At 42.8% G+C, this 27,277-nt stretch overlaps 1 protein-coding gene and 1 long non-coding RNA gene across 3 annotated transcripts in view; one reads left to right on the top strand and one right to left on the bottom strand.

Moving 5' to 3' along the window:
- The window catches only part of DNAJC11 (DnaJ heat shock protein family (Hsp40) member C11), a 163,806-nt gene that overhangs the window by 116,825 nt on the left and 19,704 nt on the right, over positions 1 to 27,277 (bottom strand). The window contains exon 1 of one of the 2 annotated variants that reach the window (XM_056542339.1): positions 12,804 to 12,935. The exons of the other annotated variant lie outside the window; for it this stretch is intronic. The gene's annotated coding sequence lies outside the window, so the exon portion shown is untranslated. Of the gene's footprint in view, positions 1 to 12,803; positions 12,936 to 27,277 lie in introns of those variants that run through there. 2 annotated transcript variants of the gene reach the window in all.
- LOC130293533 (uncharacterized) overlaps positions 13,094 to 27,277 on the top strand; it is a 34,861-nt gene continuing 20,677 nt past the window's right edge. Inside the window, exons 1-2 of the long non-coding RNA XR_008848244.1 lie at positions 13,094 to 13,181; positions 23,054 to 23,149. This is a non-coding gene — a long non-coding RNA (uncharacterized LOC130293533). The remainder of the gene's footprint in view (positions 13,182 to 23,053; positions 23,150 to 27,277) is intronic.

Below are 27,277 nucleotides of genomic sequence, written 5' to 3'. Positions count from 1 at the left end.
GAGGCGCTGTGTGTCCTGTATATAGTACATGTAGTGGGGAGAGGAGGCGCTGTGTGTCCTGTATATAGTACATGTAGTGAGGAGAGGAGGCGCTGTGTGTCCTGTATATAGTACATGTAGTGAGGAGAGGAAGCGCTGTATGTCCTGTATATAGTACATGTAGTAAGGAGAGGAGGTGCTGTGTGTCCTGTATGTAGTAAATGTAGTGAGGAGAGGAGGAGCTGTGTGTCTTGTATATAGTACATGTAGTAAGGAGAGGAGGCACTGTGTGTCCTGTATATAATACATGTAGTGAGAAGAAGAGGCGCTGTGTGTCCTGTATATAATACATGCAGTGAGAAGAAGAGGCGCTGGGTGTCTTGTATATAGTACATGTAGTAAGGAGAGGAGGCGCTATGTGTCCTGTATGTAGTTCTGTAAATGTAGTGACGAGAGGAGGCGCTGTGTGTCCTGTATGTAGTACATGTAGTGAGGAGAGGAGGCGCTGTGTGTCCTGTATATAGTACATGTAGTGAGGAGAGGAGGCGCTGTGTGTCCTGTATATAGTACATGTAGTAAGGAGAGGAGGCGCTGTGTGTCCTGTATAAGGTACATGTAGTGAAGAGAGGAGGTGCTGTGTGTCCTGTATATAGTACATGTAGTAAGGAGAGGAGGCGCTGTATGTCCTGTATATGGTACATGTAGTGAAGAGAGGAGGCGCTGTGTGTCCTGTATGTAATACATGTAGTGAAGAGAGGAGGCGCTGTGTGTCCTGTATATAGTACATGTAGTGATGAGAGGAGGCGCGGTATGTCCTGTATATAGTACATGTAGTGAGGAGAGGAGGCGCTGTATGTCCTGTATATAGTACATGTAGTAAGGAGAGGAGGCGCTGTATGTCCTGTATATGGTACATGTAGTGAAGAGAGGAGGCGCTGTGTGTCCTGTATGTAGTAAATGTAGTGAGGAGAGGAGGAGCTGTGTGTCCTGTATATAGTACATGTAGTGAGGAGGCGCTGTGTGTCCTGTATGTAGTAAATGTAGTGAGGAGAGGAGGAGCTGTGTGTCCTGTATGTAGTACATGTAGTGAGGAGAGGAGGCACTGTGTGTCCTGTATATAGTACATGTAATGAGGAGAGGAGGAGCTGTGTGTCCTGTATATAGTACATGTAGTGAGGAGAGGAAGCGCTGTATGTCCTGTATATAGTACATGTAGTAAGGAGAGGAGGTGCTGTATGTCCTGTATATGGTACATGTAGTGAAGAGAGGAGGCGCTGTGTGTCCTGTATGTAGTAAATGTAGTGAGGAGAGGAGGTGCCGTGTGTCCTGTATATAGTACATGTGGTGAGGAGAGGAGGCGCTGTGTGTCCTGTATATAGTACATGTGGTGAGGAGAGGAGGCGCTGTGTGTCCTGTATGTAGTAAATGTAGTGAGGAGAGGAGGAGCTGTGTGTACTGTACATAGTACATGTAGTGAGGAGAGGAGGCGCTGTATGTCCTGTACATAGTACATGTAGTGAGGAGAGGAGGCGCTGTATGTCCTGTATATAGTACATGTAGTAAGGAGAGGAGGCGCTGTGTGTCCTGTATATAGTACATGTAGTGAGGAGAGGAGGCGCTGTATGTCCTGTATATAGTACATGTAGTGAGGAGAGGAGGCGCTGTGTGTCCTGTATATAGTACATGTAGTGGGGAGAGGAGGCGCTGTGTGTCCTGTATATAGTACATGTAGTGAGGAGAGGAGGCGCTGTATGTCCTGTATATAGTACATGTAGTGAGGAGAGGAGGCGCTGTGTGTCCTGTATATAGTACATGTAGTGGGGAGAGGAGGCGCTGTGTGTCCTGTATATAGTACATGTAGTGAGGAGAGGAGGCGCTGTGTGTCCTGTATATAGTACATGTAGTGAGGAGAGGAGGCGCTGTATGTCCTGTATATAGTACATGTAGTGAGGAGTTGATCTGTCTCATACATGTTACAGGACATAAACCTCACACACATTCTAATTTTTGGGGCCATCTAAGATCAGGTAATTGAGTTAAAGCCGGGATAAAGTGATAAATATCAGTTACACCTCCGAATATAAGGAAATTGGAGATGTGAACGATGACTTATGGTTATTGCCATCAAGAAGAAACTGGAGAAAGATCCTGATTCATGATCTGCCAGCAAGAGAGACGAGACAGCACTCACCGCCATAAATCCTTCACTCAAGTGGATTATAAACTATTATCTATGGAACAATTACAGAAAAAAGATAAGAACAAATACAGCGATTAAACATCAACAAGCGCTCCTGGAAATAATAAAACCTGCACACGGTCCACGAGAGGATGTGGGCGGGGCTGTGGTGATTGACAGCTCTGCTCCTGCGCTGGGAGACCATGTTACACATTATCAAAGAATCACAGACGATGCATCACAACAACACGCTGAGAAGCCGAAAAGCAATCTGGTTTTATCCACCCCCAGTATCAAAATATGTTGGCGACGATGAGAAAACTGGTTTAAAGGGAATCTGTCAGCTGCAATTCACATTCCAAACTGCTGACCCTATTAGATGCTGTTAGGACAAGGAGACACATGACGCTTCCATACCATAGAAAAATGCTTTTATTCTCTGGTTCTCAGAGTCATTCCCATGCCCCTCCCCTCCCCGCTCCCCCTCCAATACCTGATTGACAGTGAGCTGGAAGCCGAGCCCCGTTTCCAACTCTTGCACGCACCTGTGCACAATTTGCATAGACAGAGCAGGAACAAGATTTGAAAACAGGGCTCAGCTTCCAGCTCACTGTCAATCAAGCATAGCTAAGGATAGCGGGGGAGCAAGGAGGTGTTTTAGTTCTCAGAAGGCTGTCCGGGGAAGCTGGGAGTTATAGTTTTGCAACAGTTGGAGGCACCCTGATTGGTAAACACTGTCCTATGGGGACTGAAATATATGAAAAAAAATAAATAAATGTAAATTAGCCCCACCCCTGACAAAAGTTTAAATCAACCCCTTTCACATGTTTCAAACAAATTTAAAACCCCCAAAAATATACATATTTGGTATCGCCACAAGCAATAATGTCCAAATTATTTAAAAATAACATTAATGAAACCGCACAGTGAACCGTACAAAATTCATAAAATACCAAAGTTAAGAATTGCATCATTTTGGTCACTTCATATAGAAAAAAAAAACATTTAAAAAAAGTGATTAAAGTCCCATCTAAACAAAAATGGTACCGATAAAAATTTTTTAAATTAATATAGATAATGTATAATTATATACATTTTATGAATATAAAAATGTAATAAAAAAATTATTTTTATTTTCAGATATATATATATATATATATATATATATATATATCTGAAAATAAAAATATATGATAAAAAAAATTACATTTTTATTATTATTATATTTTATTATATTATTATTATTATTATTATTAATAATATAAAAATTACTTTTGTTTTTTCAATCGGAAGAGGTTCATGTGACCCATCAAACTTATTGGGAATTTCACAAGAAAAACAATGTGTTTGGTTTTAACGTAACTTTATTCTTTCCTGAGTTATTTACAAGTTTCTGACCACTTATAAAATGTGTTCAATGTGCTGCCCATTGTGTTGGATTGTCAATGCAACCCTCTTCTCTATATACTGCTATATACACCGCAGGAGAAATGCTAGCACAGGCTTCCAGTATTCATATACACTACTATATACATCGCAGGAGAAATGCTAGCACAGGCTTCCAGTATCCATATATACTGCTATATACTACTATATACACCGCAGGAGAAATGCTAGCAAAGGCTTCCAGTATCCATATACACTGCTATATACTACTATATACACCGCAGGAGAAATGCTAGCACAGGCTTCCAGTATCTGTATACACTGCTATATACTACCATATACACCGCAGGAGAAATGCTAGCACAGGTTTCCAGTATCTGTATACACTGCTATATACTACTATATACACCGCAGGAGAAATGCTAGCGCAGGCTTCCAGTATACACTGCTATATACTACTGTATACACCGCAGGAGAAATGCTAGCACAGGCTTCCAGTATCCGTATACACTGCTATATACAACTATATACACCGCAGGAGAAATGCTAGCACAGGCTTCCAGTATCCGTATACACTGCTATATACTACTATATACACCGCAGGAGAAATGCTAGCACAGGCTTCCAGTATTCATATACACTACTATATACTACTATATACACCGCAGGAGAAATGCTAGTACAGGCTTCCAGTATCCGTATACACTACTATATACACCGCAGGAGAAATGCTAGCACAGGCTTCCAGTATCCATATATACTGCTATATACTACTATATACATCGCAGGAGAAATGCTAGCACAGGCTTCCAGTATCCATATACACTGCTATATACTACTATATACACCGCAGGAGAAATGCTCGCACAGGCTTCCAGTATCCATATACACTGCTATATACTACTATATACACCGCAGGAGAAATGCTCGCACAGGCTTCCAGTATCTGTATACACTGCTATATACTACTATATACACCGCAGGAGAAATGCTAGCACAGGCTTCCAGTATCCATATACACTGCTATATACTACTATATACACCGCAGGAGAAATACCAGCACAGGCTTATAGTATCTGTATACACTGCTATATACTACTATATACGCCGCAGGAGAAATGCTAGTACAGGCTTCCAGTATCCGTATACACTACTATATACACCGCAGGAGAAATGCTAGCACAGGCTTCCAGTATCCATATATACTGCTATATACTACTATATACACCGCAGGAGAAATGCTAGCACAGGCTTCCAGTATCCATATACACTGCTATATACTACTATATACACCGCAGGAGAAATGCCAGCACATGCTTCCAGTATCTGTATACACCGCTATATACTAGGGATCGACCGATATCGTTTTTTTAGGGCCGATACCGATAATCGGTGCAGGTTAGGGCCGATAGCCGATAACTTATACCGATATTCCGGTATAAGTTATCGGCTATTTAACCCCCTGTGACACCGCTGCAGATCATTGATTTAAAGCGGGCGCTTAAAATCAATGATCTGCAGTGGCTTTTGCGGGGCCATAGGCCGCCACCACCCGCTTCTCTCCCCTACCTGTCAGGGTGGTCCGGGCCATCCTTCCTTCCTGTAGTGTCCGGGGGCGTTCCGGTGAATAGTGAACCGGTCCGGGCTTTCCTTCTTCTCCGGCAGTCATCTTCTCCACTCCGGGCAGGCTCCGGCCTAGTACGCTGCATAGATGCCGCTGCGCAGTGACGCCCGTGCGCAGCGACGCACCTGATGTCACGGCGTAGCGGCGTCTATGCAGTGTACTAGGCCAGAGCCTGCCCGGAATGGAGAAGAGGACCCCCGGAGAAGGTCAGCCCGGACCGGTTCACTCTTCACCCGGAACGCCCCCGGACACTACAGGAAGGAAGGATGGATGGCCCGGACCACCCCCATTATGGGTAAGTTTAATTTTGTTATTGACTCTGAGGGTGGGGCCCGACCGGTATAGCGGTATGGGCAAAAATCCATACCGGTACACTGCCCAGCATCACGGTGGGGGGTGCGACGCGGTGCGGTGGGTCAGGGGGGTGGCGGTCACGGTGCGGTGGGGGTGGTGCGGGGGACGGGGCATGATCGGCTTATCGGCAAGGTAATTGCAGATACCGATAATGCCCAAAATCGTGATAATCGGTCGATCCCTACTATATACACCGCAGGAGAAATGCTAGCACAGGCTTCCAGTATCCGTATACACTGCTATATACTACTATATACAGCGCAGGAGAAATGCTAGCACAGGCTTCCAATATCCGTATACAGTGCTATATACTACTATATACACCGCAGGAGAAATGCTAGCAAAGGCTTCCAGTATCCGTATACACTGCTATATACTACTATATACACCGCAGGAGAAATGCTAGCACAGGCTTCCAGTATCTGTATACACCGCTATATACTACTATATACACCCCAGGAGAAATGCTAGCACAGGCTTCCAGTATCTGTATACACCGCTATATACTACTATGTACAGCGCAGGAGAAATGCTAGCACAGGCTTCCAGTATCCATATACACTGCTATATACTACTATATACACCGCAGGAGAAATGCTAGCACAGGCTTCCAGTATCTGTATACACTGCTATGTACTACTATATACACCGCAAGAGAAATGCTAGCACAGGCTTCCAGTATCCGTATACACTGCTATATACTACTATATACACCGCAGGAGAAATGCTAGCACAGGCTTCCAGTATCTGTATACACTGCTATATACTACTATATACACCACAGGAGAAATGCTAGCACAGGCTTCCAGTATCCGTATACACTGCTATATACTACTATATACACCGCAGGAGAAATGCTAGCACAGGCTTCCAGTATCTGTATACACTGCTATGTACTACTATATACACCGCAAGAGAAATGCTAGCACAGGCTTCCAGTATCTGTATACACTGCTATATACTACTATGTACAGCGCAGGAGAAATGCTAGCACAGGCTTCCAGTATCCATATACACTGCTATATACTACTATATACACCGCAGGAGAAATGCTAGCACAGGCTTCCAGTATCCGTATACACTGCTATATACTACTATGTACAGCGCAGGAGAAATGCTAGCACAGGCTTCCAGTATCCGTATACACTGCTATATACTACTATGTACAGCGCAGGAGAAATGCTAGCACAGGCTTCCAGTATCCGTATACACTGCTATATACTACTATGTACAGCGCAGGAGAAATGCTAGCACAGGCTTCCAGTATTTTATTAAGGTGTATCCAAAGAAATGGCGCACCCTGTATATCATTTTCTTATACAGATATATACATATCCATCCCCCCCCCCCCCAAAGCAAAATCCCCAGCTTGTTATTTGCTAACCGAGAAGGTTTTAGGGGATCCATATTAGGGTCTCCTCTCTCCGACATCTATATACCCTAATGGGGCCATTACAGAAAAAGGTGAATAAGATAAGCAATAAGAATTAGAAGAATGACTGCAAAAAAAGAAAGAAATAAAATTCTCCACAACAATAATTCTCGTATTACCGCGAGGTTCTCCTTAGGCCTCTGCTTATTACACCGACAGGCAGCGCCGCATCTTATTCACGGCAAAATGAGCAGCATTAAGGGCTCAAGACGAAATTACATCGACCAGAAAGGAGAAGAATATAAAGTCATCATTCCCGTAGACAAAATGCCGGAGCTTAATTCGTCTGCGCGAGAGACGGTTTGTTTTAATATTTTATAAAAAGGGGGGGAAAAAATTGTCTAAATCGCAGTATTGTATCTGAGGAAAACAGGAGGAGAGTGGGACACTGGGCGCTCCTCGGCCATCGGAGATTTTCGCCTTTTTGCCGCAAAACGAGGAGAAGGCATGGCAGAGAATTGGGAAAGGTCGGGAACCGTATCAGGAGGGCGATGGAAGCTGCGGCGCTATGTTAGGTCCGCTCGGATCCTTTATCTGCATTAGCAACAGGAGTGAGAACATTTCATGGAATCACTGACATACACACTATGCATTGGTGTTTCCCAACCGGTGTGCCTCCAGCTGTTGCAAAACTACAACTGCCAGCATGCCCGGACAGCCGAAGGCTGGGAGTTGTAGTTTTGCTGGGAGTTGTAGTTTTGCAACATCTGGAGGTCCGCAGATTGAAGACCACTGCATAGGAGGTAATACTCACGTGTCCCCGCCGCTCCGGACCCGTCACCGCTGCCCTGGATGTCGCTCCATCGCTGTCGCCGCGTCCCCGTCGCTCCGGAATGTCTCTGCTGCCGGCCGGGTATCCTCGCTCTCCGTCGCCGCCATCACGTCGTTACGCACGCCAACGCACGTACGCGACGATGTGATGACGAGGAAGGAGAGCGCCGGCCATACAGGGGATCCCTGAACGGAGAAGACACCGAGGAGGCAGGTAAGGTCCCTCCCGGTGTCCTGTAAGCACTAACCCGGCTATTCTGTCGGGCTGTTCGGGACGCCGCGGTGAAATCACTGAACAGCCGGGTTAGTGTCACTTTCCCTTCAGACGCGGCGGTCAGCTTTGATCGCCGCGTCTGAAGGGTTAATACGGGGCATCACCGCGATCGGTGATGTCCTGTATTAGCCGCGGGTCCCGGCCGTTGATGGCCGCAGGGACCGCCCGATAGGGGTGTATTCGCCGTATAAGAAGCACCGACTTTTCCCCCCCAGTTTTGGGGAAGAAAAAGTGCGTCTTAAACGGCAAAAAAATACGGTATATATATATATATATATATATATATATAAAGTTTTCCTGGAATACCAATTTAATATTACCATTATATTAAAGTTCTCATCCTGGTAAGGGTGCTGCCCAATGGCTGCCTCTAGGATGGGGGCATTTCAAAGAGAATGTGGTTGAGTTGCAATAGCAGATAAGGAACAACTGGTAACAGTACCGCAGAATGAACAAGTGTGGCGCTGTTGCTTGAGGGAAAATATATATAAATGAATATTTAGTAAATAAATAAAATCTTGGACAATCCTCTTAACATTAAAAAATGTGTCCATATTGAGCCAATAAAAAACAAGCGACACAGCTTTATCCTGTTGTGCGACGGGCAATGAAATCTCTGCCCATCATTACAAGTTTGCATGGCAATAACGTTTTTTACGCGCCCTCATCCTTCCATACCCTGTAAACGCGCCAACATCACACTGACACATCAGATGTACGGGTTCTGTCGCCAGACACGGTCGTTAATGACGGTTCCTCTATGGTCCAAGTACCGCAGGTCAATAATCTTATGGCCGCCGTCCTATCACCGACAGGTTCGTGTTTGTAGTCGCCATTCTATGGACCGTGCTTCCCCCCCCTCCGGCGCCGCCTCACAGAGGGCTTTGTGTCTGCTCCAATACAACATATTGCCGCCTGTAAAATCCAAAAATTTATCTTATCTCGGCAAGAATCAAGTTACTCATCTCAACTCCATAACCCTTACGACTTTGTGCATTTGAAAGCAGAGGGGATTTATGGCGGAATAAAACGCGGGAGCGGCCGACGGAACACGCCGCTTTTGCTCGCAGAACTAGTCGGCTTTATCTGACCTTATTTTATTTGCCAATATAAGTATTTATGTTTCAATTTATTTTTGAACTATTGATACTGATGAGAGTCCGGGCTCGTGTCAACACAGTCGTAAGAGGCGCAGGTTTCGCACGGAGACTTGATATTGCTTACTTAAGCCAATAAGAGAGCGGGCTTGCTGTTATGGCGGCAGTACATTTCTAGGGAGGGGGTGGCGCTGAAGTGAGTTGGGCCCTGTGTCGAATTCCTTACCTGCAATAACTTAGCGAGGGGAAAAAAAAAAAAAAAAAAAATCGAAAACTTAATGAGAAAATTTTCTTTGCCACGACTACAGTATATAGGGTTTCTTCCTTTTCTTTTAAATGACCTTTTTATTCGTTCAAAAATATAGGCATTGTAGTAATACGATTGTCCGACATTTGTTACAGCGTTCCTTTGCTCACTGGAGCAGTGTTTTCCAACCAGGGTGCCTCCAGCTGTTGCAAAAACTACAACTCCCAGCATGCCCGGACAGCCAACGGCTGTCCGGGCATGCTGGGAGTTGTAGTTTTGCAACAGTTGGAGGCACCCTGGTTGGAAAACATTGTATAAATAAGTAATCTTTTTAATGTAAGTCTATTAAAAAATAAATAAAATAAAAATGAATAAAATACAACTTAAATAAATAAAATACAAATAAGTAAAAATAGTAAAAGTGAATTAGTGAATAAAATAAATAAAATACAAATAAATAAAAATAGTAAAAGTGAATTAGTGAATAAAATAAATAAAATACAAATAAATAAAAATAGTAAAAGTGAATTAGTGAATAAAATAAAAATAAATAAATAGTAAAAGTGAATTAGTGAATAAAATAAATAAAATACAAATAAATAAAAATAGTAAAAGTGAATTAGTGAATAAAATAAATAAAATACAAATATATAAAAATAGTAAAAGTGAATTAGTGAATAAAATAAATAAAATACAAATAAATAAAAATTGTAAAAGTGAATTAGTGAATAAAATAAAAATAAATAAAAATAGTAAAAGTGAATTAGTGAATAAAATAAATAAAATACAAATAAAAAAAAATTGTAAAAGTGAATTAGTGAATTTTTTTCATTAAAGGGGTATTCCAGGCCAAAACTTTTTTTTATATATATATATCAACTGGCTCTGGAAAGTTAAAAAAATCTTAATCCTTCCAATAGTTATGAGCTTCTGTAGTTGAGTTGTTGTTTTCTGTCTAACTGCTCTCTGATGACTCACGTCCCGGGAGCTGTGCAGTTCCTATAGGGATATTCTCCCATCATGCACAGCTCCCGGGACGTGACATCATCATTGAGCAGTTAGACAGAAAACTTCAGAAGCTAATAACTATTGGAAGGATTAAGATTTTTTTTTTTTAATAGAAGTAATTTACAAATCTGTTTAACTTTCCGGAGCCAGTTGATATATTAAAAAATGTTTTTGCCTGGAATACCCCTCTAAGTTTTTATTAGATCAAAAATATAGGCATTGTAGTAATACGATTGTCCGACATTTGTTACAACTTTCCTTTGTTCATTTGTCGCAGTGTTTTCCAATCAGGGTGCCTCCAGCTGTTGCAAAAAATACAACTCCCAGCGTGCCCGGGCATGCTGGGAGTTGTAGTTTTGCAACAGCTGGAGGCACCCTGGTTGGGAAACACTGTATAAAATCAGTCAAGATTCATCTTTTTAATGTAATTCTATAAATAAATAAAAATAAAAAAAATGAATACAACATAAAACACAACAAAATAAAAATAAATAGTAAAAGTGAATTAGTGAATAAAATAAATAAAATACAAATAAATAAAAGTATTTATTTAATTTTTCATATCTAACAAATTTAAAATAAGGTTTTTTTTTTTGTTTTTTTTTAATTCGTTAGGAAATCTGGATTTTACTTAAATGTATAAAGTGCTGTTCACACAGTATTTTGGTCAGGATCTTGCTTGATTTTCTTTTTTATTTATTTATTTTTTACCAAAACAAGGAGTGGACCCAACTCTGTGTTTTTCTCTGTGAAAAACTATAATGTATAGATTTTAAGCTTTTTCAGTGTATGTTCCACTCCTGGTTTTGATTAAAAACAAGGAAAATCCTGGAAGAGAAAAAAAATAAAAATAAAAAATAAAAACATATTGGCCCTCGTTTTGTCAGGTTGTGCACAAGATTTTGGCGCATTGCGCAAGAAATTCTGTCTGCGCCAGATTTTGCCCCAGAATTGAAAAAACCCCAACTAACTCTACATTTTGCTCAGAAAATCTGAAAAAGGAGGCGTGGCAGTCACGAAAGGGGGCGTGGTCACAGACAAGGGGCATGTCCCCGACATTTCCACAAAAACCCAAAATATTTACTAAGGTTTCCACAGAAAATGTGGTGGATTTCAGGCGAGGAAAACCCGACAGATCAGAACAGTTGTTATAAAAACAAAACGAAGGGAAAGTGGAAAATGTAGGTAAATCTTAGTAAATATCATGGAAAATAAATTGTAGGGAATTAAAAACACACAAAAAAACCTACACAACACTCTTAGTAAATAAGGGCCATTGTGTGTTAACATAGCCTAAGGCCCCATTGACACTACAGAAATTCCACCCGAAATTTCTTTGAGAGAATACCAGGCAGATTTTGCCTACGGCAGTCTCCTCGCTCGTGTCTATTATTTATTTATTGATTTATTTATTTGTTATCAACTTTGTATTTGTATTTAATTAGAAACTCTATATACACACTTCTTTTTGTATCCATAATTATATAATGTCTAATATGTTGCCATTTATTTTTTCTAAGTAACTTTTTCCGGCATTATTTATCTTCTATATTTCTATATTTAAAAACTTTTATATGTTGTACATCCTGGCAAAACATTAACCTTCCTAATATATTTAATAAGAAAATGTTTTCTCTCCTTTTTATAGAAATCATGGCTTATATAAAAAAAAAAAAAAAAAAAAAAAAAAAGACCACTAGGGGTCCCCATACCATCTAGAACATAATCCTGCAGAAGCATCTTTGTCCAAACCAAAGTATAGGCTGACACAAAGTCCAGGAAGTGAGGTCGGGACTAGCACTCCTCTGTGCTCACTCCTGTCCTATCAGACTGCAGCATGGAAAGGTAGGGGTTACAGAGCAGTAAGGTGGTGTGAGGGCAGGCCCCCTCCAGTTCAATGGATGAAAAACAAGTGAGCAACAGAAAAAAGGTATTTGTGAGAGAAATATAGGTGCTAGACACAAAAATTATATGTACATGATCAGGATTAGATATGGAGTAACATAGAATGTTTTTTGTGGGATATGACCGGAACTCTTACTTACGTAAAGTAGTGGCACAGTGGCACAATTTAGTAGGGTAAGCTTTCACATATCTTTAGAGAATTGTGGTAAAGTTCATAAAGCCAGGATGGAACCATTAGAGGGGGCTCCATAGGAGAGGAAGACTGGGGGACGGGGGACTTCTCCCCCACCCCCTCCCCCCCAGGAAGTGCTGATGATGTCACTGCCCATATATGGACTCACATATCATCAGGAATCTCACATTACACCTTTTCATTTTAAAGGAAACCAAACATCAGATTTTACCACAACGCTTGGCAACCCGTTATGTTTGGTAAAATCTGTATCCTCACCATCCCCATTTTTGCCCCCAGGGACGGTGACGATATGAAGTTATAGAGTCCCCCTCGGGCCTTCCCGCAAGTAGTCCCCTTGGGACTTATACTTACCAGCACCAGTCACTCTGGCCGTGAGCCCACCCCATCGACTTGATTGCCTTACTATGTTGTCTCATATCGGCCGAGTCTCAAACTGCCTACACCCTTACTTCAGTGCTGCTCCAGACGAATGAAGCAGCGCTGAAGACCGCTTCCGGGTGTAGTGAGAAATCCCGCACATGCGCAGTAGCGTCCGGGACTCGGCCGATATGAGACAACATAGTAAGGAAATATATGAATATTCATTAGCCGGGCGGTGCTGCGGGCAGGGCGGCGTTTACAACACAGTGGCAGTTGAAGGCAGTAACCCCGCCTTTGCCAGTTAAGTGCTAATTTTAATACACAGAAAAAGACCTGTAACGGGCAAACGGCGCAGTGGATCCGGGCATGGTAGGACTCAAATTGTTCAGCGTCTCCCGCACCTATCCACAGGTACCTGTGGATAGTGCAGGACAAAACATGTGACAGTTTTCCTTTAAAGCATATGCTGAGATTCCTTCTGATACACATCTCTGACAAAAAGGCCAAAATGTGACGTCAATGGGGCCTTCGGGTGCGTTCACACGGCCGTCTGTCCCCATTTCTTTTATCCCCCTTTCAGTTCTGTTCTTGCAGGCTGTGAACGGATTAAATACGGTTATAAAAAAAAATCCCAATCATGTCAATGGGAATCATTTACAATCCGTTTACATCCGTTTGTGCCAGTTTGCACTCATTTCCGTTTTTTGTTTGTTTGTTTTTTTATGGCAAAAAAACCCGGCACATGTAGTATTTTTTCTTCTGTCAATAAAACGGAAGAAAAAAAACGGATACAGTAAATTTAACAGTGAAGACTATGGAAAACGGATGAGCCTTTAATGTCATCCGTTTGCATCCGTTTTTTTGATCCGTTTTTACTTCTGAGCATGCTCAGAACTGTACAAGAACATCCGTTTGCATCCGTTATTGTCCAATTCTTTTAAAGTCCATTTTTATTTTTGACGGGAGAAGAACAGGACGGGTCTAGACGGCCGTGTGAACGCAGCCTTACAGCAGAAGGATTGTTACAATTGTATCCAATCCTCTGTGAAAAAAATATCAGCAGAACAAATCAACGATACATTTTTTTTTCAATGTATCAGCGCAGCCTGAATGTTTTCGGCAAGTATTTTGGGTTGACCTCACTAACCAGCGGGAATATGTAGTGTTTCTACCTTATGGAACGCTTCAATTTACCTTGTAAAACGTGAAAGTATTTTAGAAAGTTGCAGAACTTTCCATTATACAATTATTAAGCTTCATTAATCTAAACCGAAGGGTATCGGTCCTACAAGGGATTGTCGCCGCTCGTACCGGCCTCATTCCCGCTCAATTAGCGTTACACAACGATACCTGTCACATTATTTCCAGCGCGCAGATCGTGTCATTAAGCGGCGGCGTAGCAGCGAGCGTTAATACAGTAAAACTCTGCAATTTATTTATTATTTGTGTCACAGCTGGTTAACTGCGGAAATAAGTCCTGCAGAAAGCCGCTTTCCTAAGTCTTTAAAACATTAAATATAGTTCCGAAAGAAGACGCCTTTGAAGCCGCTCGTATATTTTGCCTCTTATACGAGCGCTCAGGAGGAAATCACAACCCTCGCTTCAATTTACGGTGTACGAAAAATAAATAAATAAGGGCAGGAAAAAGAAGAAGTTGGGATGGCATTAGTGGGGGCAAGGTCAGACGGATGACTCAATTCCTTCATGGATAAACATGGATTCCTGGGACTGTAATGACTGGAGAGTATCAGCAGCGCATGTGGCGCTCATCAGGGATTATTTATTAGGTTTTTAGAAGCCTAACAGCTGGGGATCTATTGATGGCTGGAGCTGCTTCTTTTCAAATAAGCGTTGTCTTGATGGAATGACAAAGGGGTACTCCCCCTAGAAAACTTTTTTTCAACTCTTGACAGAAAGTTAAACAGATTTGTAAATTAATTCTATTTAAAAAAAAATCTTAATCCTTCCAGTACTTATCCGCTGTTGTATGCTCCATAGGAAGTTCTTTTCTTTATGAATTTCCTTTCTGTTTGACCACAGTGCTTTCTGCTGACACCTCTGTCCATTTTAGGAACTGTCCAGAGCAGGAGAGGTTCGCTATGGGGGATTTGCTTCTACTCTGGACAGTTCCTAAAATGGACAGAGGTGTCAGCAGAGAGCACTGTGGTCAGACAGAAAGGAAACTCATAAAGAAAAAACTTCCTCTGCAGTATACAGCAGCTAATACTGGAAGGGTTAAGATTTTAAAATAGAAGTCATTTACAAATCTGTGTAACATTCTGGCACCAGGTGATTTAGAAAACGAAAACAAAACAAAAAATACAAAAATACAATTTTTTTTTTTTTTTAACAGTAGAGTACCCCTATAACACTTAAAAGGGCACTTCTGTGGAAAACATTTTTTTTTTTTTATACAAATCAACTGGTGCCATAAAGTTAAACAGATGTAAATTACTTCAATATAAAACTCAAACCTTCCAGTACTTATCAGCTGCTGTATGCTCCACATTAAGTTGTGTAGTTCTTTCCAGTCTGACCACAGTGCTCTCTGCTGACACCTCTGTCCATGTCAGTAACTGTCCAGAGGAGGAGAGGTTTGCTATAGGGATTTGTTCCTAGTCTGGACAGTTTCTCACATGGACAGAGGTGGCAGCAGAGAGCACTGTGGTCAGACTGGAAAGAACTACACAACTTCCTCTGAAGCATACAGCAGCTGATAAGTACTGGAATAGATTTTGTCTCTAGGTTCATACCACATTGTTGGTGTCTGTTTTACTTATAAGTTTTATATTTAAAAAAATTGGTGCGTAAAAGGATTCTGCTGTATGACATACAGCAGTGTTTCCCAACCAGGGTGCCTCCAGCTGTTGCAAAACTACAATATGCCCAGCATGCTTGGAGTTGTAATTTTGCAACAGATGGAGGCACCCTGGTTGGGAAACACTGCCCTACAGCATAATGTGTTTTCCATTGACTTACATTATTTAAAAAAAAAAAAAAAAATTACCAATAATAGGAAATGTTTGACATACACAATAATGTGGTTGAACACTTTTTTTTTTTTAACCCAGCAAAAGTCTTTACAATCAAGAGAAATATCTAACCAAATAAATAAAAGAAATAGCATCAATGAATTGAAAATATAAATAAAATAAAATACATTTTTTGGGGAATTTTTTGGGGGAAACTTAAATAAAAGAAAGTAAAACAAAGAAAGTTCCCGGCATCCCCTTGCCTGCCTCGCTGCTTCTGTTTATTGTCCAATTTAATATTTAATGGTAAATGCATGTATAGTGTCATTTGCCAGCGGGCAACAGCTACCGCCACATAATAGAACATCTCGCCGCTGCGTGTCGTATTACATATTGCATGGGAACACAAGTCATCAGGCGGCTTCTTCAAGCAAGAACATAAACATCCGCAATACCCAAAAGCCTTGCTTCTTCCGCCCAACACGTCGTCTATGGAAATAATTTAAAGGGGTACTCCGGTGGAAAACTTTATTTATTTATGTTAATTTACTTCTATTAAAAAAATCCTAATCCTTCCAGTACTTATTAGCGGCTGTATACTACAGAGGAAATTCTTTTCTTTTAGGATTTCTTTTCTGTCACGACCACAGTGCTCTCTACTGACACCTCTGTCCATGTCAGGAACTGTCCAGAACAGGAGAAAATCCCCATAGCAAACATATGCTCCTCTGGACATTTCCTAAAATGGACAGAGGTGTCAGCAGAGAGCACTGTGGTCGAGACAGAAAAGAAATTAAAGGGGTACTCCGGAGCTAAGACATCTTATGCCCTATCCAAAGGATAGGGGATACGATGCCTGATCGCGGGGGTCCCGCCGCTGGGGACCCTGTGATCTTCCACGCCGCACCCCGTTAGAATCAGCCCCGGAGCGTGCTCGCTCTGGGTCTGATTACTAGCGATCACGGGGACGGAGCATAGTGATGTCACGGCTCCGCCCCCCATGTGATGTCACGCTCCGCCCCCTAAATGCAAGCCTATGGAGGGGGCGTGACAGCAGGGGGTCCCGTCGCTGAGACCACCCCCACGATCTCCGCGCAGCACCTGGTGTTATGAACAAACGCTGGGTTCCAAGGCCGTGGTCACAATGTCATGCTACGCCGAAGCCGAACGGAGACTACAGAGGGTCCCAACGGCGGGAGCCCTGCTATCAGACATCTAATCCACTATCCTTTGGATAAAGGAATAAGATGTCTAGTGGTGGAGTACCCCTTTAACGGTGGACCTGAGGAAGAGGGTAGCAATGCTCTCGAAACGTGCCATCCATATGCATGTTTTCAAAACGCATCATCACAATTAAAGGGGTATTCTGCTGCTAGACATTTTATATCCTATCCAAAAGCATAGGGATAACATGTCTAAGGGGGTCTGCCGCAGGAGACCCCTCAATCTCTGCTACGGCAACTCAGTCCATGCAATGCCGGATGACTGGTGAACACTACTGTCAGACCCCTCCCATAGACATGAATGAATGGGGCGTGTCATCGGCTTATGATACCGTATGATACCGCAGCACCAGCCCAGAGATCGCGAGGGGTCTCTGTGGCCGGACCCCCCCCCCGATCAGATAACACATATAGGGGTGGAGTACCCCTTTAATTCCTCGCTTGGACATCGTGGTGAACACTGAAGGTATCCTTTTACTTTCAGTGCACCGTCTCTATGCTGTCCCAGGTCATAGGTCATGGTCTTATGCAGGCTGCTCCTGTGGGGGCATGACCTCCCCAGGGGAGCGTACTACTGGCTATGCTCACAAACCTTATATCACTGAGATAGCGGCACTTAGTGCGCCCCAGTTTTCTGCCTTTTCCATATTTCATTCATATGGGTTGAATGACAGGACGGGTCCTCCATAATATCACTGCTGATGCTCATCACTCTGGTCAAGGAGATTCCTCAATACAGGATCACCCCCCTTTATTACACACAAAAATTCCACAATAAAGGTGTACAAAAACAATTTTATTTTTTTTTTAAGCTCCTTAGAATGTTTTCCCTGTACAGGGACACCGCCAGCTCACTTGAATGGAGTTAAAATGAACGTCTCGCCTAAAATATTCTTCGTTAATTGATTGGCGCCAGATACATCCTCAGATTGTCGTTCTTTATAGGATCTAATTCTGCTCTATGGGGGAAATCACAAACCCGGTTGTTCTCACTTGTCAGGTCCTAGGCGCGGTGTGTAAGAACACATGTATTTGACAGGTTCAGGTATAGCGCTGACATTTTTTACTATTAAATTGGATGATTAATTTTATTTAGTTAATATTATTTGTATAATTTTTTTTTTATTAACCCCCCCAATTTAACTTGTGGGAACAATAATGCTATTTTTATTATGGAGTTTATGTTGTTTCCCCCTTGGGGACTTGTATGAGCAATCATACAGATCAGAGCAGTACATATGTTCTTGCATTGATCCATTAGACCTGCAATCTATTGGTAGAGCCTGCCCCAGTAGCCAAGTCACAGCAGCCACGTAGGGGGATCGCGGGGAGCAGATCCAAACCACTACATCGCCAATGACTGATGGAACGGTCCTTCAAATGCTGTTGCCAATTTTGACATTAGCATCTAAATGGTTATTAGCCGGTTGCGGATATTGCTTCGCGCTGTCTTTTTCCCGACTAATATTTATATGGGCACTGTCAGAATCAAAAACTTTTTATATGTTGTACATGTTTTATATGGTGTACTTGTTGGCAAAACATTTAAAAGGGGTATTTCCAGGAAAAATGTTTATATATACATACACACACACACATCACTCAACTGGCTCCAGAAAGTTAAAAACAGATTTGTAAATTACTATTACAAAATCTTTATCCTTCCAATAATTATCAGCTGCTGAAGTTAAGTTCTTGTCTGTCTAACAACAGTGCTCTCTGCTGACATCTCTGCGTGTCTCGGGAACTGCACAGAGTAGAAGAGGTTTGCTATGGGGATTTGCTTCTATTCTGGACAGTTCCTGAGACATGTGTAATCAGAGAGCACTTAGACAGAAAATAACAACTCAACTTCAGCAGCTCATAAGTACTGAAAGGATTAAGATTTTGAATAGAAGTAATTTACAAATGTGCTTAACTTTCTGGAGCCAGTTAATATATATTAAAACATTTTTCCTGGATAACCCTTTTAACCTTTCTCTCTCTCTCTAATTAATATATATATATATATATATATATATATATTTTTTTTTTTTTACATTTTCTTATAATAGAAATTATGGCTTACAAAAAAACACCATTAGGGGCCCTATATAACCCTGTCCGGCTGTAGCATCATCTTTGTCCAAGCTGAAGCACAGGCAGGGACAAAGTCCAGGTAGTGAGGGTGGGACTAGCACTTCTCTGTGCTCCCTCCAGTCCTATCAGACTGCAGCATGAAAACAGAGAGGAGGGGGGTTACAGAGCAGCCTGCAGTGATTGGATGAAGAGACCCAGCACAGCAGACTCAGGGAGGAAGATGAGTCATGCAGAGTGAGGACATGCCCTGTCAAGAGCAAAGGATGAAAAACCAAGCAACAGATAGGTATTTGTGAAAGAAATATAAAAGCTGGACCCAAAAATATATTCATGATCAGAATAAGGTATTGAGCAACAAATTTTTTGTGTGGGATTTGACAAGTATTCTTTAACCCCTTAAGGACTCAGTGTTTTTCAGTTTTTGCATTCTCATTTTTTCCTCCTTACCTTTTAAAAATCTTAACCCTTTCAATTTTCTACCTAAAAATCCATATGAGGGCTTATTTTTTGCCCCACCAATTCTACTATGTAATGACATCAGTAATTTTACCCAAAAATTTACGGCGAAACAAAATTGAAAATAAAAACGCCATTTTGTCAATTTTGGGGGCTTCCGTTTCTACGATTAAAATGATTCCCTAATTATATAGGTTTGATTTTGTCGTGCTTCTGGAAAACTACATGCACGAAAATGTATACGTTTAAAAATGTCCTATTCTGACTCCTATAATGTTTTTATTTTTCCGCATATGGGGATGTATGAGGGCTCATTTTTTGCGACGTTATCTGAAGTTTTTATCAGTACCATTTTTGTTTTGATCAGACTTTTTAAATCGCTTTTTATAAAAAATGTTATGGTATATTTTTATTGTATGCAATTGACGGTGCAGTTTAATTAACAATATATTTTTATAGTTCGGATATTTACGTATGCGGCAATACCACTTATGTTTATATTTGTTTTTATTAACAGGTTTTTTTATGGGAAAAAGGAGGGCGATTCAGATTTTTATTAGGGAAGGGGTTAAATCACATTAACACTTTATTTTTACGATCGGTGATGTCCGGCATTAGCCGCAGGACCAACCAGATATGATGCGGGGGTCACCCGATATGACGCGGGAGCCGGCGCAGGACATAAATATAAGTCCTGCCTGGTTAAGGAGTTAAAGGGGTAGTCCAGTGCTGAAAAACGTATCCCCTATCCTAAGTATAGGGGATTAGTTTCAGATCGCGGTGGGTCCGACCGCTGGGGCCCCCCGTGATCTCCTGTATGGGGCCCAGGCTCGCTGACCAGATAACTGGTGTTGACCACCGCACAAAGCAGCGGCCGACACACCCCTCAATACATCACTATGGCAGAGTCGGAGATTGCCATAGGCATCGCTCCGGCTCTGCCATAGAGTTGTATTGAGGGAGCGTGTCAGCCGCCGCTTCGTGCAGTGGTCAACACGTCCCCTTCCCGCGGGCTGCCGGACCCCCGCGATCTGAAACTTATCCCCTATCCTTAGGATAGGGGATACGTTTTTCAGCACTGGATATCTCCTTTAATATAATTACAGTGCGGGTGGTCAGACCGACGAATCAATTATTGATAACAATTTATTATTGATCATCAACATTGTTGACTAGTGGTTTTAGCTCTATTCAAATATTTATAATTTTATACAAAGTCCAGTAAAAATTTAAATAAAAATTAAGTTTGATTAAGTGTTTTGTGCCCCCGCAAAGCCCTACAGGGTACCACACTGGTGGAAAAACAATCGATCACCGGATGGCATTCACACCAATTGGGGCGCGGGTCAATACAGAGAAGCTCTTGATCACTGCAGGATGCTGGGCAGCACCACTTCGTGAATCTTGGTCGAACAACAGCGGCCTCTTGAAATATGGAACACAACCCTAGTGGTGTCAGAGTTGTCTGTTCTAGGCTGAGTATCAATTATTGAGACCTCACGTCGGGCTGCTGTCTTTGCTCCGTTTGCGCCCCACCTCGGCTGCACCCGATTGGTTCTCCAGCTGACTCTTCGTGGTAAACAGGAGGTAAAAAATTGATCTTTGCCCATGAATAATTTCTCGTCGGCCTTTTCAACATCGCGTCTGATGTGTTCATCAACCCGGCACAAAAAGGGGCCGTTATTCCGACCTGCCAACAACTCCCCTCCTGCTCCGTCCTCTTGACACGTCTCTTACCTTTTGTTTCTTCTGCCTCTAATCAGCGGACGCAAAAAAAAAAAAAGATACCGGCTGTAAAAATACATTACTTCTATCTTCACACGCGCACAAGCTTTTTCCAGAGGAGAGAAGGCGAAGAGAAAAAAAAAAGAAAAGCAGAAAGTACAGCCAAATACATAAAAATGGATTACTTTCAGCTTCATCATGCCTTCAGATCTGAAATTGCTTTCAACATTCATAAACTTCACTATCATTTCCCACAAATTCTGCCTTTGAAGCACCATTTCCCACCAATTCGGCTTTCCGAGCAATGTGTAAAAAAAAAAAAAAAAGAAAGAAAGAAAAAGTAGTATATATGAAATCCTTATTTTAAATAGATTTTCATCTCGTACTTGGTAATGAAAAGACAATGATGATCATTTGCATTTCCACTGTGGTTCCTCCAAGTTCTAGGGTGGGATAATGGTAGACTGCTGCGTGTTAACCCCTTTATAACAAGTTTACTTCCACTTCAGGCAGTTTTTTCCTCCCCTTCTTAAAGGGGTACTCCACCGGGCAGCGTTCGGAACTAAATGTTCCGAACGCGGTTTTCGCGCTGCAGGGGGTCGGTCACGCCCCTCGTAACGTCACGCCCACGTCCCCTCAATGCAAGTCTATGGGAGGGGACGTCACGCCCCCTCCCATAGACTTGCATTGAGGGGGCGTGGGCGTGACGGCACGAGGGGCATAGCCAACCCCTGCAGCGCAAAAACAGTGTTTGAAACATTTTAGTTCCGAACGCTGGCTGGTCATCACGCCCCCTCCCATAGACTTGCATTGAGGGGGAGTGCCCATTGAGGGGGAGTGCCCATGACGTCACAAGGGGCCTGACCGACCACAGCAGAGCGAAAATAGCAAGCATTGGGAACATTTAGTGCCAAAACGCTGGCCGGTGTAGTACCCCTTTAAAAGGGAAATGTACTCACTTTTTCTAATACGCACAGTGCCGAGAGTCCCCTTTTTCACCCATTATAAGGTGGTAATAAAGGGGTATTCGAGGATTTTTTTTATTTGACTATGCTACAGGGGCTGTAAAGTTAGTGTAGTTCATAATATAGTGTCTGTACCTGTGTTTCATGGTGGTCTCGCAATTCTTCTGTGATTTTTGTCCCAATATTTGTTTTTAACAGCGTGCAAAATTACTCAGGTCTCGGGTTTTCCCAGGTTGTAGTGCGTCAAGACATGACATCACTATTCAGGTGTGCAAAGGGAGTCTGTCCTGCTTTAATGGGTAGAGCAACCACTGGGTGGGAGAGAGAGATCATTTTGCAACAGCTAGAGGCACCCTGGTTGGAAAACACTGGTCTTTTGAATGGAATGCAACTCATTTGCTTTTCAATGGGGGGTGGGGGGTGGCTAATGTGTGGGAGGGAGGAAAGTGACCTCACACTTACAAGGAACTATGGAATGTGTAGTTTAAAACATGAAATACCCAGAGCGGGGAGAAGAGGGAGTGGCGGAGGGAGGAATATTGATGAGCTGGGCGGCGCTGCGGACGAGCGGCACCGACGTCTGAGTGCCAGTAACCCCGCCTGTGCCAGTTAGCACCTAATTAGCATATACAGAAAAACGAAGATTTCGGCTGAACGGCGGGGCGGATCTGGGCACGTTAGGCAAACTGATCAGCGCCCCCCGCACTACCAGCCAGTACCGCCATTAAGTTCACACCATTGTGCGGCATTGCGCTAATAATTTCACAGATTTTGCAGCACATTTTACTCATGTCAGGCCTGTTTTTTTGCTTGTTCTTCAGAGATACCGTCAATGTGAGCAGCTTCCTATGCAAACCGCAAACTCCAGGCATCAAGGATCTGATATTCCAAAAGAAAAACATTAAGATGATAGAGCGGTAGGTGCGGAGATAAGTGGTTTCATTCGCAGTCGCTCAGACAGAAAACACATCAACATTACTCAGATCGTATGCACAGAAAGCAGCGCGGGAATAAGGATGGGGTGCGAAACGCTCAATCGGGTCATAATCCGGCCACCATTCAGAGGATGTACCAGGCTCCCCCACGGGGATAACCGTGACATAGGATAAGCTTCTGTATGACACATTGTATCACTTTATATACAGGTGATATATGTCAGATGACAATGTTGGAGATCACAACCGTGGTGTGAACACAGCCTTACTTCCTGGCAATGGGAATAATGTATGACGCCACGTGACGATAACGTAGCGTCACACGACTGACACGACCTATAAAATGTCAAGTCCAGGACCTCGTGTAACATAACAGCAGCAAAGGAAGAGAGCGTTTTGTCTACGGCGTTCCACAGCAGCAGTTCTAACATAAAAACTACCGCCATATGAATGAGGATATTGTAAATAAAACAAAAATACGTAATTCCCATCAATGCTAAATGACCCTATTCTGAGCTCCGCCTAAAAAGGACTATATCACAGGTGTCCGGAGTGGACCTTGTATAACGTTACATCAAGGCAGAGCCATAAAAACTACAGCCATAAAATCGAATTCTCTTTTATGTAATTGGATGATGTTCTCATCTTCACAGATGACAAGAATGGACCTCATATAACATTATATCAGACCAATCCAGTCATTCAAACACTGCTCCATGAGAGAATAAAAACTACCGCCATATAAGTTGTAAAAGCACCATTCTCTTGAATCTAACTTATTTTCTAGGAAAAAGCTTAACAAGTACGAACATGATAACATCTAGGATTTGTTCACATTAAAGGGGTACTCTAGCTTAGAGATCTCATCCCCTATCCTAAGGATAAGAGGTCCCCCAATGGGAATTCCTGCAAACTCAGCTGCGGCACCCCAGACATCCGGTGCACGGAGCGAACTGGCGAGCGTGACGTCACAGGGATGCCCCCTCAATACAAGTCTATGGGAAGGGGCGTGACGGCCGTCACGCCCCTTCCCATAGACTTGCATTGAGGGGGCGTGCACGTGACATCACGATCCTCCGACGCTGCACCCAACGCTCTAAATGAATGCAGGGTGCAGCAGGGAGATAGCAGGGGTCCCCAGCGGCGGGACCCCCATGATCAGACATCTTATCCCCTATCCTTTGGATAGGGGATAAGATATCTGTTACGGCGAGCATTCCGGCCGATCACACAGGCCGTGAGCTCTCTCTCTCTCTGTCCTCCGGCGGGCCCGGGATTCACATCGCGGGACTGGCCCATATGCGAATCTCGGTCACTCACCTCCTCCTTCTGTCTCCTCAGTGTTCTCACACCGCCGGAGCTCTGAAATTTAAAGGGCCAGTGCACCCTTAGTGTTTGCACCTGTCCCTTCTCTATTAGTATGTGCACCTCCCTCTACCTCTTGCCAGATCTTTGTGTGCCCAGTGCCATAGTGAAAGTGTTTATTGTGTTTTGACTTACCGTGTTCCTGACCTTCCTGCTCCTTGACCTGCCCTTGCGCCGACTGCATACTGACCTCCTGCTACATCCCTGTTCTCGCTACTGTGCGGCCTGCCCTTCTGCTATCCTGACAGAGTTGCCATATTCCTCCTGTACCACATTTTCTCCTCAGCAGCCTGTGTGGACGAGTCATGCCAGGGGTAGCGACCTGGGTGCCGCCTGCCGCAGCAAGTCCGTCCGCTTTGCAGCGGGCTCCGGTGAAAACCAGCGGCAACTTAGACTACGCTCCCTGACACGGCCCAAGCCATCATCCACACAGGCTCAGCGGATCTACTACCTCCTTGTCACTTATAGTGTCTAGTAGTGCTGGGCGGTATACCGGTATGAACCGAATACCGTTTTTTTTTTCTCCCACGGTATGGATTTTTGCCCATACCGCTGTACCGGTCGGGCCCCTCCCCCACCCTCCGGATGAATTGTAGAGCACAGTCCCATCACTTGTCCCAGTGTGCTTCTGTGTCCCCCCCCCGCTGTGCCTGTCAGCCAGTGTCCCCGCGAGCACGATCAATCCCCACCGGTAGCGGGGTCCCTGTGCCCACTAGCGGTGTCACAAGAATGCCGAGCGCGGCTCTGTTCCCCGTCCCTGTCAGCTCTCAGGGTATGGGAACAGATTTAAAAGCCTCGCGCACGGCTAACGTAGTACTGCGCAGGCACAGCACTACGCAAATAGCGTAAGGCTAATGTAGGCAGCGCTAGGAGCGGTAATACCGCGATAAAAAAAAAATACCGTGATATTCATTTTAGGCCATACCACCTAGCACTAGTGTCTAGGGGTGAAGTACCCCTTATAATTTGGAAATCATTTTTTTTCCCTCAAGACACTTATAGGAAGACTAAAAGGCACAAGTAAAACAAATATCTTATTAACAGGTCAGCCACAAAGAATACTAAAGATAAACTTATGGTAAAAAAAAAAAAAAAAATGTCAGGAAAACTATCAGAGCTGTGACCGGCAGCAAGAAAAACCTAACAGGACGACTGATACCGGAGCAACACTGGGCAAAGTATTTTATCTCTCACAGCCTCGGGCCACAGAAGTCAGATCATAGGCTCAGCCGGGCCGGGGCAGAGTGTGAATAGAGACAAGTCACCAACAGATAACAAAAGATGGGACGTTACACACAACTGCAGTAAAAACAACATTCTGCTATCCGCAAAATGACAGCGGTGAATGCTCTTGTGTATAAACACACAAAGATATAACACACAAAAGATAAAAATATTATAGGCCAGGGGAAAAGTTACCTCACAACAAAGTTTAAAAATAATGCATAAAAAAAAAAAATTTTATATATAAAAATATATATATATACATATACATATTATATATATATATACATATACATATACATATATATATATATATATATATATACTAAACCTTAAAAGGGGTACTCCGCTGCTCAGCGTTTGGAACAAACTATTCCAAACGCTGGAGCAGACAGCTCGTGACGTCATTGCCCCGCCCCCTCATGACGTCATGCCCAGTCCCCTCAATGCAAGTCTATGGGAGGGGGCGTGACTGCCGTCACGCCACCTCCCATAGACTTGCATTGAAAAGGCAGGGCGTGATGTCATGAGGGGGGCGGGGCAATGACGTCACAAGCTGCCTGTGCCGGCTCCAACATTAGGAACGCCGAGCAGCGGAGTACCCCTTTAACTGCTTGACTCTTGTTTTTTCCTCCTCGCCTTTTAAGAGCCAGGACTCGTATTTTTCCATCCTCAAATCCAATTACAATAGCGCTTTGTAATGACACCTTTCATTTTACAATAAATTGTACAGCGCAACCCAAAAAATTATTATATGTGGAGGGAAATTGAAAATAAAACTGTAATTTTGCAATTTTTGGAGTTTTATTATTACGCTGTACACTTTATGATGAAACAGACTTTCTCTTTATTTTGTGGGTCAAAACAATATAATGTTCAATGTATATAGTTCTATTAATGTACTAAAAAAAATAAAAATAAACACTTTGGACAAAATGTGCATGTTTAAAAATTCCCTTTTTTTGACCCTACAGCTTTCTTATTTTTGCGGCTGTATGATGGCTTATTTTTTTGCACTGTGATCTGTAGTTTTTATCGGCACTACTTTAGCATATCTGTGACTTTTTGATCACTTTGATTTTATTTTATTCTGGGATGTGATGTGACCAAAAATCAGGAATCAGGTATTTTTATTACATCTACGCCATTCACCGTACGGGATCAGTAACATTATAGTTTAATATTTCCAAAATTTACGCACATGGGGGGAGATTTATCAAAACCTGTGCAGAGGAAGAGTGGTGCAGTTGCCCATAGCAACCAATCAGATTGCTTCTTTCATTTTCCACAGGCCTCTAAAGAGGCCTGTGGAAAATGAAAGAAGCAATCTGATTGGTTGCTATGGGCAACTGCACCACTCTTCCTCTGCACAGGTTTTGATAAATCTCCCCCATGGTGATAGCACATATGTTTATTAAGTTTTTTTTTTTATACGCTTAATTTTATTGGAGGACATGATCATTTTTTAATTGGAGACTAATTATATTATATATATAAGCAATCTTTGGATTGCTATTACTG

The sequence above is a fragment of the Hyla sarda genome, chromosome 10 (genome assembly GCF_029499605.1).
Source record: "Hyla sarda isolate aHylSar1 chromosome 10, aHylSar1.hap1, whole genome shotgun sequence".
Taxonomy (NCBI): domain Eukaryota; kingdom Metazoa; phylum Chordata; class Amphibia; order Anura; family Hylidae; genus Hyla; species Hyla sarda.
Note: the sequence above shows the minus strand (reverse complement) of the source record. Positions and strands in the feature narration are given on the sequence as shown.